This window comes from Crocodylus siamensis, chromosome 1 (assembly GCF_052110815.1).
Source record: "Crocodylus siamensis isolate JL-2025a chromosome 1, ASM5211081v1, whole genome shotgun sequence".
NCBI lineage: Eukaryota > Metazoa > Chordata > Crocodylia > Crocodylidae > Crocodylus > Crocodylus siamensis.
Window position 1 is genome coordinate 121939830 of NC_143395.1, and position 15384 is coordinate 121955213.

The 15384-nt window shown below is 44.3% G+C and overlaps 1 long non-coding RNA gene across 2 annotated transcripts in view; it reads left to right on the forward strand.

The window, feature by feature from the left end:
* The window catches only part of LOC149873270 (uncharacterized), a 58463-nt gene extending 43606 nt beyond the window's left edge, over positions 1-14857 (forward strand). For both annotated transcript variants that reach the window (XR_016439850.1, XR_016439849.1), the window contains exons 4-5: positions 12226-12288; positions 14719-14857. This is a non-coding gene — a long non-coding RNA (uncharacterized LOC149873270). The remainder of the gene's footprint in view (positions 1-12225; positions 12289-14718) is intronic.
* The last annotated feature ends 527 nt before the right edge of the window (positions 14858-15384 follow it).

The following is a 15384-nucleotide window of genomic DNA, read 5'->3' on the forward strand; positions in this document are numbered from 1 at the left end:
GCTGGGCTCCCAGCCCCAGTGCCATTGACCATCCAAGCCCCTCTCTGTATCCCTGTGCTCCCTGTCCCTGTCAGTCTCCAGCTGTGGCACTCCTCAAACTTTGACTCCTATCCCTAGGCCCTGCTCCTAGGCCAGTTGAGATCTCTGGGCTCCCTGGCCCTGCCAGTCTCTGGCTTTGGCCCTCCTCGGCCTTTGGCCCCTATCACTGGGTCCTGGGCCATGGCCTCGCTCCTAGGCCAGTTGAGACCTACAGGCTCCCTGGCCCTATCTGCTCTCACCCCTATTGAGCTGCAGGCCCCTGGTTCTTGCCCTTCACAGGGTGCAGGTACCTGACCCTGCCTGCTCACACTGCAGCTGTGGCCCGTCTCCTCAGCCTTGGCCCCTATTCCTTGGGCCCTGGCACCACTTCCAGATCAGTTGAGACCTCCATTGCTGCTATCCTCCCAGTCTCTAAACCACCGGTCTTGCTTACACCCATGCAGGTGTTAGTGAGAAGCCTTGCTGCAGCAGATGGCCACTTACTGAGTTTTGGCAAGCTATCAAGGGCCACATAATAGGCAGCCAGGGGCAGATAAATATTAATTTTCTAAATTTTTTAGGGGACATGCGGACCAGTAGAATGCAGGCAGGCCACATTTTGCCTTCCCCTAGTTTATATCCTGCTAGCCTAGCCCCTTTAGATCACGTAGCTCCTAGCACCTCCACACCTGCAGGCTGCTTCTCACACAGTCTGCCTTCTCTTAAAGTAGCGAAAACACCAAGCCTTCTACTACAACATTATACATTATTAGATCAATAATCTCAAACCCAGAAGCTAACAGAGCAGATTGAGGCATAGACCTGTCATGCATAGGGTCTTGTTTTCAAATGCAAGAAATAACAGTAAGTATAGCTATCTCAGGGTCACTTAAAATAAGGGCCATTCACAAGGACAAATCTGCTGGAAAGTCCCAGGAAAGTGGTTCACTTAGATCTTTTCAAGTTTAAAACAGGTATTACATCTTGGTATCATGTGCCCATGCTGCTTAACCACAGAGATGCATAGTTCACAGGAACTCTAGCTTCCTGTGGCGGTATATCAGTGATGTTAACTATCTTCCTGTTTTCCCCAGAGACAAGAATAGGCTGTGTTTTGACTGGCTGCTTTCATTTGGTAATGACAGCTTTCATTGTTCGTGAAAATCCCTACCGAAAATTTCTGAGACCTCTGTATGGTACTATGTAACCTAGTCTTGCTTTATGGTGCTAAACCACCTATTTGTTCAGCATGACTGAACATTAACCCATTCAAAGGAAGCCTAAAATTGGGATTAGCAATGATGTTGGGGACTATGACCAAAATGTTTTAATAAACCTATGTGGAAGAAGCTAGCACAATTTTTGAAGTCTCTACTAAAGGACGGTTCCATGCCCTGCTAGAGGTGTCACTATATATGGAGCTGACTGCGACAGCCCACTATATGAAGTTTTAAGAGGCACTTGCTACAACAGAAACAAGCAGTGACAAATTGTTTACCAAGCAGAAGTACTGCTTCCTGACCCCTCCTGTTTGTTAACCATAATGTCTGAAGCTCTTTAAAGGGTGTAATGTGCTTCGATTAGAGGAACAAGGCTGTAAGAATTTTCTCTAAGCAAGCCCAGAATCCTCCTTGCAGCCAACTCCATATAAGCTCCATCTCTTGATATGCCAAAATAACATCAGCAGCACTGCCAGGGAGAGCCATTCTTAAGCATACTCACAAATATATCAGCAACATAAATCTTGAAAGAAGCCACCCTGCTATTTTTATTGCCTTTATTAGGGAGGGTCCAGATTATGGACAGGCAAGAGAAGGCTTATTATGGAAAAGGGTATCTCTGCATGGAAAGGCTAGTATACTAGTATAGGTATACTAGAGTTGGCAGCAGTAGAAATTTTCATGTAAGCCAGCTGCCACATTCTTTTTACTGTTTGTAACTCTGTGGGTATACCTACTTGTGCTATTAATGCTCAGCAATAAACTCTGGAGCAGTTCAAGCCAGATCCAACTGCTCCTGGGTGCAGTGGGCCTGGGTCTGCAGAAATGTGAGCGAGGGTGGAGCAGTCCTGGGCTGGCAGGATCCATGGGGGTCAGCCCCAGGCTCTGGGTGGTGGCATCCGGCAGTAGAGGGGCAGGCAGGAGCTGGGGGTCTGAACCCCAGCTCCCTGGGCTGACTGGGCGCAATTTGCACCTGATGGTTTCATAGATTTCATAGACATTTGGGCTGGAATGGACCCTGGAGGATCATCGAGTCCAGCCCCCTGCCTCAGGGGCAGGAAGTCAGCAGGGATAATAGGACCCCAGCAAAATAAGTTTCCAAATGTATCTTGAAGGTGTTAATGTAGGTGCTTGAACCACCTCTGGCAGCAGTCTATTCCAAACCTTGGGGGCCCAGACAGTGAAGAAGTTCTTTCTTATGTCCAGCCTGAATAGGTCACGGCGGAGTTTGTGACCATTCAATCTTGTCATCCCTTGGGACACTTTGGTGAACAGACATTCCCCCAGATCCTGATGAGCACCCCTAATAAACTTATAGGTGGCCATCAGATCACCCCTGAGCCTACGCTTTTCCAGGCTAAAGAGTCCCATGGCTCTCAGCCTTTCTTCATAAGGCTTGTTTTCCTGACCTCTACTCAGGCTCTCCTCTGGACTCTCTCAAGCTTCTCCACATCCCTTTTGAATTGTGGAGCCCAAAACTGGACACGGTACTCCAGCTACAACCTCACCAAGGCCAAGTACAATGGGAGAATGACGCATTGGGATTTGCTTGTGAAGCATCTATGGATGCAACCCAGCATTTTGCTTGCTTAACTGGCTGCAGCATCACACTGCAGACTCATGTTCATCTTGTGGTCCATCATGACCCCCAAGTCCCTTTCATCTATAGTGCTAGCCAGCGTAGCACTGCCGAGCCTATAAGCATGCTGCAGGTTTTTCCTCCCAAGGTGGAGAACCTTGCATTTTTTGGTGTTAAACACCATCAAGTTCTCATCCACCCATTTCATGAGCCTGTCAAGATCTGCCTGGATCGCCCTCCTGTCCTCAGGTGTGGATGCTTTACCCCAGAGTTTGGTGTCATCGGTAAACTTGGCCAGTCCACTTCTGACACCAATGTCCACATCATTGATGAAGATGTTAAATAGTATAGGCCCTTGAACCATAAAGAGCCTTGTGGGACCCCACTGGTAACTGTGCACCAAGATGACTGGTTTCTATCAACCACCACCCTCTGGGTCCTACCGCAGAGCCAAAACCCCAGCCAGCAGATCGTGGTGAGGTCGAAGAGGTGGTTAGCCAGTTTAGCCAAAAGGTGATCATGGGCTACCAGATCGAAGGCTTTTTTAAAGTCAAGATATACAACATCAATCTCTTCGCCCTTGTCCAGGTGATAGGTCACCTGGTCATAAAAGGAAATGAGGTTGGTCAAGCAAGAGCTACCCGCAACAAACCCATGCTCGGTATCCCTCAGGATATTGCCTTCAGCTAGTCTGTTAAGGATGGCCTCTTTGATAATCTTTTCCAAGACCTTCCCCAGGATACAGGTCTGTAGTTTGCCAGATCTACTTTCCTTCCTTTCTTGAAGATAGGCATGACATTGGCCCTCTTCCAATATTTGGGCACTTCACCAGAGCGCCAAGAGCTCTCAAAGATCCATGGTCAGCATCTACACATGCTTTTGAACACACTTAATGTCTCCACCCTAAGATAGTACTGTCCTGGACAGTACTATCTTACAGCAGAGTTAATTAGTTTACTGCACCCTATTACCGGTGCATGTATAGATGATGATACTTTACTGCAGAGCTAAATAGTCAATTCCACAGAAAAATGCATGTGTAGATGTACCCTGTTTCAGTCTGTTTTTTTGCCGTGTGCCATGACAGCCTAAAAAATCTGCAAGCACAGTGGCAGCTGCCTCATTTCTGGAAAATAGCTACATGTTCTGGTGTAGGACCGTCATCTGTGGCAGATGTGACTCTTTACAGAAGAGTATGTCTCTAGACAAAATAAAGTTTCATCTTGAACCATAAAGCAGCCAAGCTTAAAAAGAAGTATATGTATTGTTTTGGTCTTTAAGTTAGGAGTAATGCCAAACCCCTAAAAGGAGGGAAGTTTGGATGAAATCCAATGGATTCTTTGGCCAGGTTGAACAGTGCTCTACTGAAAGTCTAGGAAGGGAGGACAGTAGGCTGGAAGCCATGCTTATGTTCTCCCAATCCTGGGGCTGAACTGGCACTAGTACACTCACTGGTGTATGTTAGACCTGCCAGAAGGCCTATCTGTTTTCAGGAGGGTAGCATGCTTTTTCCATGTTGTGCTGAACTGTTGCAATATTTACCCAAGATTGTTTTGAGTAGCAGCTCTCACAAATGAGAAAGATAGGCATATCAAAGAGTTGCAACCTGTGGCCTTGTGTTGATGCAGAAAATTAGATAAGAGCTTCCTTTATATTTACTTATTTTGCATTGTAAAAAAAAAAAAGTTTGTTCTTTGGTTGCATTGGTAGGCACTTCATCACCTGGAGGGCTGACCATCCTTCTCAGAAAGCTGTGTGAACAAGGAATTCAGCTGCCAGAAAAAAAATAAAAAGAAAGTCATACAGGAACCATAGCTGCAGAGATGCAACAGAGAAATAAGGAATACAAAGATCTTCAGCAGACAAGGGAGGAGCTGAAACAGAGGGCACATCTAAACAGCAGTCAAAAGTTGGGCTGAAGTTCATGTAACTACCCATGCTTGTTTTATAGTATCCAATTCAGAAATGTAGCTATGGTAGCATAGAGTTCAGCACACGTTTAGCACCCCAGTATTTATCCAGCTTCTCAGGCAGGTTTTACAGCATTCTCTGAGCAATGTACTGTTGACTGCACTGTTATTGGTACCTAAGCTTGCTAGTTCAAATTTAGTTCGTCTGTGTCAACATAAGTTGGTACTTTTGACCTACTGTTGATGTATGCAGAGACTGATAGAGAGATTCCTCGGGCAGAAGTCACAACAGGATCAGGACTATAAGTTCACAAAGCATCTATCTGGAATAGTTCTCAGCAGGTCCCAGCACCCGTCTCCAGCATCTGCACCTGTGCATGCTCCAGTGCCAGTTCTCCAGACCCTCCTCCATGTCATCATGCATTGCAAATCATGCCCCTGAAGTTATTTGAGCAACACAAGTCAAGGAAATCAGGTGGACAGGTAAAACTATTAATTCAACCCCTGTACACCCTATGGTCCCTGGCCAGCTGTATGCAGCATATGCTAGAGGAAGGGAAAGAAGACAGGCACCATAGGCAACCAATACCACTTTAACTGGTGTTACTTTCAAGGGTTTTGTTAAGGTTAGTTGGGTTGGGGGCGTTGGTTTAGCTTAGTTTACTTGGTTTGAGGCTACTGCTGTGGAATATTTAGCAAAGAGTCACTGAGAAAGCACACTAGCACAAACACATGCACAAATTTGTACTGATCTATTTAACAAATATATACTTTTGAATTATTCCCAGGCAGTTGGTTTGCCTGCAATATTTTTTTGTTTTCTTTTTCTGTTCCTTGCTCTCTTTTTTCTTTAATAAGCCTTTGTTTCTGCTATGTAGTTACAGTTGTTTGGAAAGTATTTACAGACCAAAGAGAAAGGTTTTATAAAAATAGAAGAATAAGCAGATCATTCAGAAATCAAAGATACACAGACTTCTCTCTGTAAAACCCTTAAACAAAGAGATTTTAAATAAAACTTATTCAGCAGGCTCTCCAAGCACCTAAGTCAAGCAAAATGTCTACCAGCAATACAGAACAAAAATTCAAGTTATAAGTTATTCCCAAAATAGTTGCAGCAAGCTACACCATGCATTTTTAATTAATAGCAAGTACAAGCTAATAGACTCCTATACTTAAAAAATTAATACAACAGGTCCCCGTCAAAGTTAACCAGGAAATCATCATATGCCTTTCCAATCAATTATTCATTAATATCATCCTGTATTGCCAAGATATGAGAATATATAGTATCCCTAATAGTCCTTGCCTGATTTGAACATGTGTCATTGTTGATGGGCACACTGGTTGGCTGCCTGAACCCGGTAAGAAATCACACTGCATCCTAGGGCAAAAATATATGAAAATACTTGCCTTTAGTTTTGCAGATCTGCAAGGCACAGCAGGCTGCAATCAGCAGATTATATTTGATATACTGGCACCAGACAGTCCAGCACACAGCCCTGTCTGTTAAATGTGTCCTCTGCTACCATCTTGCAAATGCTAAGACTGTAACTGAATTTTCTTTCCTGGCCTCTCTGAAGTCAGAGTATAACTTCATGAGCCATGGCAGGTAGCAGGGAGGCACGTGTAGGGGGGCAGGCAGCACGGAAGGTAGGTACTGAGGAGGGGTTAATGTTAATGCCAGTTCTCCTCAGTACCCTGGTATCCAACAACTGTCCTGTATTTCTTACATTGGTGTGTATGAACTTGTTCTTGTAATTCACCAAGCCCTACAGGATCATGATGCAGTCCCCTTTGTGGTCAATTTCACTTATTGCTCCAGGAAAACAGACTAGAGGCACATATGTGCCATCAGTGACCTCCAAGCAATTTGGGAATCCTACTCTCTGCAATCCAGCTATCATGATTATTTGAGGCATACTTCATGTGCCCAAACTGCTGCAGTCTGACTTAACCCTTCCTCACTGTCTTCTAAGTTCAAATTTGTTTCCTTCTCCTGACAGTGATAAAATAGCCAAAATGGATTCTTTCTTTAAAGTTGTCTCTAGCGTGGAATCCTAATTTTAGCCAGGGACTCTATGTGCTACTTGAATGCAAATTATTATTATTAAATATTTGTTAAACTCGCTCTCCTCATCTAGAATGACTGCTATTAGAGCTGAACATTTTAGCTAGGGACAGACATTACACATAAACCAATTTAAGTGATCAGAAACAGGTTTAAACCTGTAACTGAACATAAGTTCACTATACATAAACCAGTTTCAAAATGGCTGAAACTAGTTTAAGATAAACCTGACTGAATGTAATATCAGACTTAACTGATTTGGGTCAAACTGGTTTATACAATCTCTGTCCCAGACCCCTTCCTGATTTCAGTTAAACCAGAGTCCCCCAGCATCCCAGGTGCTTTGCAACCCTGGGCTGGGCTGGGCTGGGCTGTGCTCTCTGCTTCCTAGCAGGAGCTCCAGCAGAGACTGCAGGTACTACAGCATCTGCACCCCACCTCCCCTCCACCCCTCCTCCCCCTGCCTTCATTGCTTACTGCTGAAGCAGGGATTCCCCCCCTTCCTCCCTCCCATCTCCCACAGCATGGACCCCAGCCCCACAGACCCTAAACATGTGATATGCTAGCTAATGCTGAGAGGTGTCTATGTGTATGTGTCTCTAATTTCACTGGGACAGGCAGACAGAACAATATCCACTGAGGGCTTTTTAGAACTAATCACCAGGTGAGCTGGTAACATCCCTTCATTCTGGAAAAAGCTGTGTAAGAAGAGCTTGAGCCAATGAGACAGGCTTTTGTTTTGTTGATGGGCTGATAAACACTGCATTATCAGCTCCCTGCTGGCTCCCTCACCTGTCAGGTTTGCAAACACTATGAAGAAGCAGGGAGAGGGAGGAAGGCTCAGTATCATCAACAGATGCATGCACTTCACACACCCCTCACCCCGCTTTGCCTCAGAGTGCTAGCCAAGGTCTGGGGTCTGGAAACACTCCCATCCCTTGAGCAATGAACAGAGAAAAGCCTGGGACTGTGCAGGCCAGGGTAGGGGTTTAAATCCCTCCCAAATATAAGGTGCTGCAGAGGCCTGGCCATGCCCCCCCTCGGCTCAGCACTATAAAAGGGAAGGGAGGGCTGCTCTAGCACCCCCCGGCTTCTAGCCTGAGCCACTGCAGGCAAGTGCCTACATTTCCTTAGTCCGGAGGGAATGTCTATACAGTTGCAAACTGATTCAATCTAGGCAAGTTAAACTAATCTTCAAAGATGTAATCAATTTAGGTTTAGGCTTATAGTTTCATAGTTTCATAGTAGCTAGAGTCGGAAGGGACCTAGGTAGATCATCTAGTCCGACCCCCTGCCTTGGCAGGGAAGAGCACCGGGGTCAGATGACCCCAGCAAGGTGCTTTTTGAATGTCTGTCCCTAGCCTTTGTCCAAATGTGTTGGACCCAGACAGAAGGAAAAACCAGTTGTCCCTGAAGCCAGTTCTTAGCAGATCTCTACTTGCTGTTGTGCTAGGAGACTTGAGATACACCCCCACAAATGCTAGAACCAGGCACAGCTAACTGGAGTGAGGATGTTGATGCAGGTATACAGGTTGTAATGTATCCAGACTGCTCTGGAAGCACAGCAATGCAATGTGAACTGTTGGAAGTGGGTTGCCTGGTTTTGCATGGTCAGATTAACCCCCTTTAGTGGGCCCTAGGCAAACAAACTCATGGGCCCTACTTTTTCACCCAATAATTATAATATGTAAAATAAGTACAACTGGGCCCCTTCTTCACTTAGGGCCTTAGGCATGTGCCTAGTTTGCCTATGCATTAATCTGGCCCTGATGGCTTGAGCTTATATGGGTGTATAAACATGCATTGCAACATAGCTTTCCCCTGAATCACAACTGCATCAACCACCCTGTGGTTGAGCAGTGGTGACGGTTACTGCAGTGAGCAAATATTTGTAAGATGGGCTAGAAGTCCTAAAGAAGCTCTTTACCACAGAAAAATCTCAGAAATTCTTTTTTAAAAAACTAGTTTTGGGTAGCAAACAGAGAAACTAAAAAAGAAAACAATCACTGCTATGACCTATAAGGACAGAGTCAGACCAACAAAGAAAATATCTACTTTCAGTCTCCACTAGCACACCTGTGATCTTCTAAAGTATGAAGTGGGTGTTATGTTTTCATAAAAGACAGCTTTGGAGGAGTCTAAATAGCCAGGCAGAGTCTCCCTGGCCTGCATGTTCAAAGGGAAAACGTGCTACCCTAGGATCAAAAGCCTTATTCAATACCAGTAGATAAGCAAGTGCTTTATGGCACCTGCCCTTCTGTAAATAGGTTCCTTAGGTCTTAAGAGCAAATTCTAGTTGTGGGACCACCCACCATGGAGGCAGGTGGGACAGAAAGACTCAAATCTTTGTGAACTACTATATGGTAATAAAGAAGTGATGGAAAATTATCAAATGCCCAGACAGGTGCCTATTAAATGAACCCTAATCATAGCTCTGTTTTCTTTCATATTTGTTTAAGAAGCTTTGTTGGATTAACTATATATACTGAATAGATCAAGTAAAAATACGTTGAAAATAACAGTGAATTTAACAGTATAAATAACAATAGCCTTTCACTTTTGGATTATTGACATCTTTATTCCTGATCCCTACTTCCTTTCATTTCCATTCTGTGTTCCTGGTCCTTCACACTTCCTCCATTCTTGACAGTCCACTGTTAAAATTATTGGCAATTCATGAAATATTCAATTTTGTTACAAGTTTTCTTCTGTCACTTTCCTGGTGGAGTCAAATACATACATCAAGTAAATCAGGAAAATAATTCCTTTCGCAAGTGTCCAACTCACATGTTTTAAAACAGTGGGGCTTAACCTTCTGATTCTTCAGGCCAAATGAGTCAATATGTCGGATCAGTCTGCTGGTACAATCCTGCATGCCAGCCAGATCCTGCACACCAGATTCAGTCACACACCAGTCTGATCTCCTATGCTGGATATAGCTGCACACTAGCCCAATCCTGCCACACTAGCCTGATCCCATGAACAGGCTAGATCCAGCCATGGAGCAACCCTGAGTGAGGGGGTAGGGAAACATTATCCAGCCCACAGGGGTCCCCAGGGGTCTGGAAATTTGGCAGCAAGATAGAAACAATTAATGCTGCCACTGCTCCCCCACTGCCCTATTTCCCACCCCATAGAGAGCTGCATGGGATGGATGACATGGCTCAGTGGGCCAAAGGTTAAACATCACTGTTTAAAAAAGCCTTATTTGTTTTAATACAGGGGAAGCAGCCTGCCTTTAGGGTAGAGTCCTGAACTAGTACTTAGGAGATTTGTGTTTTGTTCCATGTTCAGCTACCAGCCTGTTGGATAACCTTAAGGCAGCTACTTCACGTTTTTGTCCCTCAGTTGACACATCTGTAAATGGGGATGATATTGACCTCCTCTATAAAACACATTGAGATCTACTGATGAAAAGCACAACATAAGAATGAAGTATTACTATAATATTCTCAAATCAAAGAAAACAACTGCATATTGTTTAAGATGGAACTTGAGTTCTGAAGTGCAAGCATATAATCAGTTTCCTGTCTCTAGACACCAAAGTGTATGAACAGGTCTGATCCATATAGTATAGTTTCTATGTGTGATAGTCCAAAGCTACTTTAAAAAAAAATGAGGTTGAGTCTGTTCTGCCCAGTTCTCTACTGTTCTCCTTTGTACTCATCTGCCATGCCTTTTATGCTAAAAAAAAATAACAAAGAGAGAAAGTAAATATTGGGAGGTATGATCTTCTGCCCCACTCCAAACCAAAAAATGGCTTCTAAGCTCTTCACAGGGTTCCTCCATCCCCCACAGCTTGCCTATACCATGCCACGGATGATCATAGATGGAATACCTATCAGTCTCTCTCCCAAGTGCATCTATACACACTAAAAGGAGACATCTAGTTACTCGTAACCAGTCACACAGAACTCAGTTCCAGATCTTGCTTGAATCAGATACTGTAATCTCCCAGGCTCATGCCTTGTGCTTGGTAAATGAGTTTTGATCCCTGCACTGGATCTTTACCACAGCTCCTTTCCATAGCCACTACCCAACCAAGCATCTTTGCTTCTTAATAGACTTCAAACAGGCTAGGGACAGACATTCAAAAAGCCTGAGCCTGAACTGATTCAATATTTGCAGGTTAGTCTAACCTGGCTAGGCTGAACCAGTTTCCAGCCATACAGACAATCCCTCTGGACTGAGGAAATTCAGGCATATGCCTGCAGTGGCTCAGGCTAGAAACCAGGGGAGCGCTAGAGCAGCCTTCCCTTCCCTTCTGCATGGAGCTGAGCTGAGGGGGGCATGGCCAGGCCCCGCAGGACTTTCTCATTAGGGAGGTCTGCCTGCACCATCCCAGGCTTTTCCCTGCTGGCTGCTCAAGGGGTAGGAGAGTTGTCAGTCCCCAGACCCTTGCTAGCACTCTGAGGCAAGGAGGGGTGTGTGTGCAGTGAATGCATCTGTTGATGATACAGAATTTTTAGTCTCCCTCCCTGCTTGTCAGACTGTCTGCAGCAAACTCACAGGAGAGCAAGGTAGCCCAGAGCTGATAAGAGTCTTCATCACCCATTTAGCAAACCAATACCTTCTCTTCCATTACTTCAAACTCTTCTTAAATGGCTTACAGGGGTGACCTGTTGATTAGCTCCAAAAGCCCTGTTCTGTCTGCCTGCCTATCCCAATGAAATTGGAGAGACACAAACACAGACACCTCTTGGCATTAGCTAGCACACCACATGTCTAGGGTCTGTGGGGCTGGGGTCCATGCTGTGGGAGATGGAAGAGGGGATTTCCTGCTTGAGCAGCGAGGACAGGGAGGGCAGGGGGAAGCCAGCAGACCCTGCTGTGTCTGCAGTCTCTGCTGGAGCCTTATACAGCACTAGCTAACATATCACATACTGGCTATTGTCCATGCTGTGGGAGAGGGGAGGAAGAGATCCCTGCTTAAGCAGTAAGTGGTGAAAGGGGAGCAGGATACAGGGAAGCCAGCAGACCCTGCTGTGTCTGCAAGTATGTGCCAGAGGAGCTCTGTCCAGGAAGCAGAGGGGAAGGGCCAACCCTACTGTGAAACAAAGAGCCCCACCCAGCCCAGAGAGTATGCCAGGATGCTGGGGGTGTCTGGTTTATCTTAAACCAGCAAGAGGTCTGGGACAGACATTGCATAAACAGGTTTGAGCCAAATCAGTTAAGTCTAATACTACATTCAACCAGGTTTACTTCAAACTGGGTTTAGCCATTTTCAAACTGGTTTATGTGCACTGAACATCTGGTCTGTTACAGGTTTAAGCCAGTTTCTTATCACTTAAATTGGTTTATGTGTAATTTCTGTCCCTAGCCACAATGTTTATTCCAATTCATGGCTGCAGGGAACTTCACCAGTGTCAACAAGATCACCCAGACAGGCTTGTCCTCACTAGTGCTCACATGATTCTCCCTTCTCTGCAGGTTACTAGCCGACAGGTGCAACATTGACTCCACATCCAGAGCTCCTGCTGAGTTTCGTTTGTGGTACGTTTCCCCTTCCTTCTCCCCCTAATTAGGTTCAGCTAACTTCCCACCTGGAACCAGGTAAATCACCATACCTCCATGTGGCTTGCACAAGCCTGAGCTCTTGTGTGCGTCTCCTCCCTGGGGCAATGACCCATGTGGGTTTTAACTTCTGGTTCATCAACTGGCACCAATAAGGGCAGGCTTCATCTCTGTGAAGCCTCCCACCATGGACCTCCAATGTTAACTAATGATACCAGGACTTGACCATTTTGCATCACATTCCTTTAACGTCTTTAGTAGGTACAGGTAATTTACCCACTTCTCAGCAACTGCCAATGCAAGCTCCCTCCATTGCAATAGGGCTTAAAGGGTGCCCTGTTACAGTATGTATGAGAACGAGTAACTCATTTACTGGCTAAAAAAAGGAGACAGGGAGCACATCTTATTCCTACAGAACCTTACTAATATAAGTAAACCTTACACATACTTACACTGACTACAGGCCTGTAGTCAGTCGATCAGATTTCTCTCAAAAATAGGGGGGTTTATAGACATTTGAGTTAATACTGTTAATAGTAAGCAGTAGCCAAGAGAATAATTCCTTCCCAAACATATAAACTGAATGCACTGAGGACTGATTGACCTTAACAAATGTAGAAATGGAAAGAATTTCACATAGCTACACTTTAAGGTGAAGAGGGTGCATACCACAAAACGTTAAAAACAGATAAAATATCCAGCAAGAGAAAAAAAGAAAGACATATGCAAGAGCAGTCTCAGAAACACAGGGTGCTTAAATGTAACAATTACTTTTATAGAAAATAGTCCAAAGATGTTACTAGGTCTACAACGTTATTGCCTTTTCCTGCACCAGGGTAGCAAGGAAAGAATACAGCTTAGCTGAATATTAATGAAACACTGGTTAAAAATGTAATTTTAATGATTTCATAGACATTAGGGCTGGAAGAGACCTCAGAAAATCTTTGAGTCCAGCCCCCTGCCCTAAGGGCAGGAAGTCAGCTGGGGTCATTAACCTTCATCCTTAATAACCTTCTTTCAATAGGATATGGATAGGAACCTTCAACTACCTAAGAAATTCAGGGTATTTGTGGCAAGTGGGCCTCAGTTCCTCTACATCAAGTTACAAGACCACACACAACAAAGGTACAGAAAGGAAGCTGTACAGTACAACTGAATAACCAACCTATCATTTTGATGATGCATATTCATCAAAAAGGATAAGCAAAGAAAACCTGTGCAGTGGAACAAATGGACACTGAACTGTGTAATATTTCTTGTTTATCAGAACCAGCCTTAAACATTCAGCCAAATGACTTATTTGGGATTAATGGAAAAGCAGCAGAATAAGAGAACAAAAGTAAAGAGTCTATGAATAGACTGTGTATGAAAGGAAGCACAAGATGGCAGCTACCTCCAGCAAATTGTAGGCTGCTAGAAATATGATCTTGAAGAACACAGGAACAAGAAATACAGAACACAGTAGTCTCTATAGATTTAGTTATCTATATCATTAAAAAAAAGTGGACATGGCCAAGACATGTACATCAAGGGACAGGGCAGTGTTCCAGTGGTAAGAGCCTTCTTTACATGTGAGTGTATTGATCAATAGTCAATCTATTAATATAAGGGAGAGTCAATAGTCAATCAATAGACTGATTCACAGATTGTCTATTCGTCTCTGCCCCAGCGCAAAGCATCATACTCAGACCCATTCTAGGCAATCTGAGGAATGCAGCTGACAGGTTCCAACAGCTCCAAAGTCATCATCTGGTGGAGACATTATGCTTGCAAAAGTGAGATCATTAAAAGGTGGTACGGTACTCTAACAGTTACAGTCCAGTGTTAAAACTTACAATTGTTCCTGTATTGTTAGTGCCATTGCTACTGTTTTCCTCCCCAAGGTGTAATTAGAGTGTTTGAGAAAGAGGGGGAAAAATTAAAAATATCATTTTCCATTAAAGTACGAAAATGACTCAGCAGTGCAGCATTTTGTAACATTTTAGAGCAAGGGGCTAATTATAGCATTGTTAGCACTGTTAATTTTAAGAGTTTTTTCAGCTAACTTATTTCTGTTTCACACAATCTCAAGAGTTTAGGGTGGCTTGGCAGCTAATGGTGGTGTGCAACAGTACTAGCATTGCCATCTAGTGTCTAGGTCTGAGAGTGCGCTGTGAGTAAAGCACCAGCTCAGCTAGTAAGTTCCTTATGAGTAGATTTGGCAAAGTTCTGTTTCTCCCCAGATTCACCTAAGAGCAGTATTAAATTATACCTCCTTTGGATAAACCTTTGCAGCTCAAGGAAGAGCTTAAAAGCTTGATTCTTCATTTCCTAACCCTTGAATGGTCTTGTGCACCTGCTTAGTGTGGAGACAAAATATTGCTGTTTTAATCTGCTAGCATTTTGCTCCCTTCCCCTTCTTTTGTACAGTGTAACAGGGTTCCCAACTGAAACCCTGTTACTTGAGAGATCTTGCAGCTGGAAGCAATTACGGCCCGGTGGGGCAAGGAGATGCCCCATGCCCACTGAGAGCCAATGGGACTTGGCGCCTAGGAATATGAAGAGGAGGAAGTCTAGAGAAGTGCGCCTTTGGGCACCACAAGAGAAGAGAGGAGCTCTGGCACCACAAGAGAAGAGAGGAACAATCTAGATGAGCTGCTGCCTCCCATCCAGTTACCCGTAAAAGACAGAATAATAAAGCACCTGGATTGTAAATTAGACCAAGCGTGGTCCTTCCACGGGTACTAATCAGGGTAGTATCTCTTCCCTCCCTATTTTTTTAACAAGATGAAAGTTGTGGCAGGCGAGAACCAAGGAATTAGGCGGTACTCTGCACGGACATGCTAACAAACAGATATAAATGACTACACAAAATATGGGGCAAGGAAGAATCACATTTACGATGTGATGTGAGACTCCATGAAGGAGCCTAGGTACTTCAAGCAAAACCCCTGTAGATACCATGAAATAAGTCCCAAAGTGCATAAAAATTATGCTTTTTGCACTCTAATTAACAAAGCCAGAGCTTGAAGATGTCCTTGAATGGAGGTTTCTATTCCTTTTTCACATTGTCCTCTTTAAAACTTTGGCAAGGAT